The sequence below is a fragment of the Carassius auratus genome, unplaced genomic scaffold, assembly GCF_003368295.1.
Source record: "Carassius auratus strain Wakin unplaced genomic scaffold, ASM336829v1 scaf_tig00031378, whole genome shotgun sequence".
NCBI classification, from domain to species: Eukaryota; Metazoa; Chordata; class Actinopteri; order Cypriniformes; family Cyprinidae; genus Carassius; species Carassius auratus.
In genome coordinates this window covers 132416-137919 of record NW_020525920.1, presented here as the reverse complement: position 1 = coordinate 137919, position 5504 = coordinate 132416, and positions in this window count along the sequence as shown.

Here is a 5504-nt window from a genome sequence, read left to right as displayed (position 1 = left end):
AACATGCGGAGAGTGGATGAGGTTCTGGGGAAAACACAGACATCCAACGCAGAAAACCACTTAAACCAACCAAAAGGGAAACCACATCAAACATGAAACAACGATCTCACAAACACAAGACGTGAGACAAGCCAATAAATAGTGGATGAGTAATGAGTGGTAGCTGTTGCTGATGACAATTAACGGAAACACCCACAAGCTAATCAGTGCAGACTCGAAACACACAGATATCACCACAAAGTGCAAACACCCCGAGATCACGGTTTACCAACTGTGACATTAACAGGTTAATATAACATTTCCCATTCAATGCCTTGTAAAATAATGGCAACTTACTCTGATGAACACAGCTCTCCTCAGAGTAGTTGTAAGGCACAATACTGCCACCTGGGAGATCAACCAGGCACTGGCAATGGAGTATTTACATGTGGTGTTATCACAAGAGAACTGTTCATTTTAAATGTTGCGCTAATACCGGTATATCTTCACACTAAATGAACACTATATCGATAATTTTTGATTTGAATATCATGGTTATCGTCAATACAAGTATATAGCAAAACCCTTAAGCACTGAGTAGTTGAATATTGTTAAGTTTTCCTTAACACTATTTTTATTTTTATAGTTGTTTAATGATTTTAATGGAACTGGAATTGAAAACGGAACCATAAGGCAGAACTGGAAAATTTCTAATGATTCCCAACCCTACTGAAGAATCGACTTGCAATAAACAGAAGAAAAAGAAAATCAAAAAATATTATTTTGTGTTCCACAGAATATGATACAGGTTTAAATCTATATGAGGGAGTACGAGACAAAAAGCTAATTTTCAGATGAAAATATATTTAGCTGTTTGTGAATGTATGTATAATAAAAATATATCCAATGATCTGTTTAAATTGAATAATATAAACAAAAAAACCCTTAACTATGACTTACCTCTATACAAATTTCCTGGATTAAGTCATTTTGTACGTCTTGGTCCTCCTCATCCCTCTTCTGTCCATCCAGATCCTCCTCATCCCTCTTCTGTCCATCCAGATCTTCCTCATCCCTCTTCTGTCCATCCAGATCCTCCTCATCCCTCTTCTGTCCATCTTGATGTGAAGTTTTCATCTATAATCAAAAAATTTTTAAGTTAACTTACAGTCATTTCAAAAACAACATTTTAAAGTATTAAAGTCCTCTTCATCATAAGTGGTGTATGATTCTTTCTTCATATTCTTGTACAGTTTGTGTCCATGCGCCTTGTTTAATGTTAAAAGTGTGGCAGATTCCATCTCATTAGGAAAATCAACTATAACAGAAACCAGCCGCCCCTCCCCCACCCCCTCGCTCTCTGCTCAGCGCTCACTCTCTGCTTCGCTCTCTGCTCTGGGCCTCCGCTCCGCTCGTCTCGTGTGGGGGAGGGGCGCAGATCACACATCGCGTGCCGCATTATTAATCTTTCATCTTTAATCTCCACACAACACCGATACACTGATTAATAAATCCACAGTTTATATTTCATTCTTTAAACATTACTTGCTTCGTTTTTTTTACACTGCTTCTCTTATAGAATTGTTCTACATTACGTATACAGATATAAATATGTACAGTATACCTATTAAAAATACTTATTTAAGAAGGGGGCGATTTTGGCAGTCAGCTCTTGCCATTTTCCTCATTAAAATCATTAATTAAAACTAATCTATGCAAAACATATCAACTGGTGGTTGTACCTCTCTCCCTCCCCCACTCTCTATCTACATAAAACCATGAACACTTAATTGAATAATGAAATAACACGGATACAAAAGTTAAAATAAATCGACACTTGATATTTACTGTGTTAGAACAGTACTTACTCCGTCCTTCGCGCTGTTTCTCCGGTGTCTCTGCTCACAGATCGCGTGGTGCTCCCGCAGCCGCCTCAGTCTCCGGTTAAACCGCTCCGTCATTTCTCTCCGTTCATACGCGTCACTGTCACGTTTCGCGGAACGCGAGCTCGATTCACGTACTCCATGTGACGTAATGCTGGCGCCAAAAAGCCGTGCATAATGATCGCCATTAAATGCAGCTCGATGAAAAACAATTGCATTTGTGAGGCAGTTGTTGCTGAAAAGCATACATCCTATTTTATGTACTCCTTATTTGGGAAAGTAATTGTGATATTTAAGAAATAAAGAAAGAAATACAGTTTATGTACAGATATGTACGTTCACTGGCCGACCAATCACAAAAATCACCAAGCCAACCAATCAAAAAATCGGAGCCGTTCTCTTCCAGCCAATGATAAATTGGCTGCAGTTCACGTCTCTATCCTTTAGAGGGAGCGCAGGAGAATGAAGGAAACACAGTTCTGTCATGATCTGCTATTGAAGTAAGGACATTTGAGAGATTTGCACAGCACAATGCCCCACCCCCACGGGGGCTAAACTGAGCAAAATAAAGTGAGGACCACGATTTTGTCCTCACTTTACCAAAAGGTCCTCACTTAAAAGGTGTTTTGTCACATTTTGGTCCTCACTAATATAGGAATACAAACACACACACACACACACACAGCCTGACTTACACAAAACCAGAAGGTCATAAATACACTAAAACTAATGAGATAATTAAAGCTGCAAGCAGCAATGAACGGGGCCTCGCACCCTGGCTCATCGCCAGCGAGCTGCTTTAGTAAAAAAGATGAAGGCTGAGAAATATGCATTTAAAGTGGTAAATATAAGTGGAATATGTCAAAGCCATTTATATGTGTCAATCTTCCTGTTGCCAGCAGGTGGCGCTATCATTATAATGGAATATTAGCCTTCAGATGTGTTCAGGACAAGACTCTTTATCGAACATGTGAAGTTTGGGGAAGATTGGACATTGTGTGTCTGAGTTACAGCAACTTCATTTTTCATGGCGAAACATCGAAATTTGTCAGGCCACCATGGACACGCCCTTTAACGAAACCCCAAGATCTTCACAATTTAACATCACAAAGGCCTTTAGATTACACTGGCCAAGTTTGGTATTGATCTGAATAAATTAATGACCATTAATAAACATGTTAAAACACAATAATTAGCACAGTCTGTTTATGTGTAAAGATGTCAGGGACTGGGGCCCGTTATTCGTACGTCGCTTATTACACCCGAGATCAAATTACACATCCAAGATGATATCATTGTGCTAATCCTGATCCGGCTAATTGGGTTCTTCGAACACACCTGTTGTGTGTGATGAGTATCGCTGGATTGAGTTATCTGAGATAATTGCGCGTTCATGTGTTGTCTTAAAAGGGGATATGTATCGATACTCTAAACCATGATCAGAAGTGCAGCGATTGGCTGGTGGCAAGACGGCAATGTAATGACGTCATATAATTTAAAACGACACCCGACGAAAAACTTGACAAATTTCTGGACTTTTATAAGGAAACAGCCAAGCAAACAAAACTATATAAATGTTATAATAGATACATGAAATAGATAATAGATACATGTTTTTATTTTATTAGAATTTTTTTCATGATTCACAATTATTTAGATTTGCAATTTAATTCTACAAAGATTCTACATTTTTATTTCAATGTAGATATTATCTATTCATTTCATTTTATATTTGGACAGATTTGTTACGTGACGGCATTAATGAAAGTTTCTTAAGGGTCAATATCATGTTATTTGCATCTCCTGCACTCCATCAAGCCACTCTTATAATAGCAGTCATCACTCAAAATAATGCACAACTCTATTATCTGTATAGCATGTGTGTAAGAATCTAATACAATTATGAAGTAATAATTTTATGACAAATAAATATTTCAGTGAGTAAAACTGGCTGTGTCTATAGTAGGCTGTTATGGACTACACAACATTTTTATATTATTTTAAAATATTTTTTTAAATGATTATTATATTAAATTATTGTCCCTGGATCAGTAGGATACTCTTGTAATAAAGTAGTGGTGATAGCAGACATATTTTGAGTATCAGTTCTGGTTGAAAAGAAGCGATCTAATCCTGTTTACATGAAATAAGCTGCTCCCGACCAGGTTTAAGCTAACGGACCTGTTGCTATGACAGCAGCTCCAGGATGAGCTTCGAAGAACCAAACGATCCAAGATCACGCCAAATCGTCAACAATCAAATCCAGCTAACTGAGTTAGCGATGTACAAAGAACAGACCCCAGGACTGGAAAACCTGTTCAATCTCACTCTCAGCTGCAGACATGCAGATATTCTTGTATGGTATCACTTGACTGTCAGGAAGAAACCAGCTGAGAATTTTGTAATTCCCAAAAAGGACAAACTGGTGTGTGGGTTAAGTAACAACAATCCCTCAACTAGTGTCAGCACAACAAACAAAGTTTTACCAAGAATTCAGAAAATACATCCAATGACTTTGTTTGGGAAGACTTACATAAAGTTTCTGGATTATAAACACTATTATCCAACATGGCTAGCTGCAAATGTTATCTTGCCTCTGAGAACTTCATCCACAAGAACTACATCACTGAGAAGTTAAATGGACCGTCCCTGTGGTGTTGGGTTTCTCCGAGAAGTAACTATGAAAAATGTGCTCACGCCGAGTCCTTCATTCATGTCAGTCACTTCCCAGATGCCAGATGTCACTAGCCTGACACTCATAGAAAAGAGAAAACAAACTTAAAATAAAGCAAAAATACAGGCTGTAATGCCATGAATTTTTACTCCCAAAGGGACAATGTACTCCTGGGTAGAGTTAATTTTGTCAGCTAATTTTATTTTAGTTTTAGACCCATGTTAAAATTTCCTTTTTAGTTATTATTATATTAAGTCAACCTTATACTGTTTAGTTTTAGTCAAGTTATAGTCGACTAAAAGTCTCAACATTTTAGTCTTTAGTCTAGTCTTAGTCCAAAACTGCCCTTACCTATGATCTCCCTCTAGTTGAAATCATCAGAACACAAAATATATAAGTATAAGCATGCGTTAACAACATAACTAGTTTAATTTGAGTTAAACTTGATCAGTTACTGTTAACTTTAAAGCATTTTTAGCATAGATTTAGCTAGCTATCTATAACCATCCAAACAATATGTAACATTACATAGACACCATGCACAGAAAGAAACGTTAAAGGGATAGTTCACCCAGAAATGAAAATTAGCTCATTATTTTCTCACCCTCAAGCCATAATAGACATATATGACTTAGTTCTTTCAGACGAATCCAGTCATGCATGTCAATCCCCTTGGGGCAAGAGGTCAGAGGTCATACAGGAAGTCATTAATCAAAAAGTTGATGCTTGTATTGTAATTAAAAAGAAAGTTGGTTAAATTTTTTTTTCCCAAATGTTTGTTGTCACTCACTCTACCCTAATACCATATAAAATATATTTGTATAGATATTAACTTATGAATATGCTGTCATGTTCGGTGTTATGGGAAACACAGGAGAAGGAACCAATGAATATGCTGTCATGTTCGGTGTTATGGGAAACACAGGAGAAGGAACCAATTGCAGGTAAGTCGTTTATTAAGGGATAAT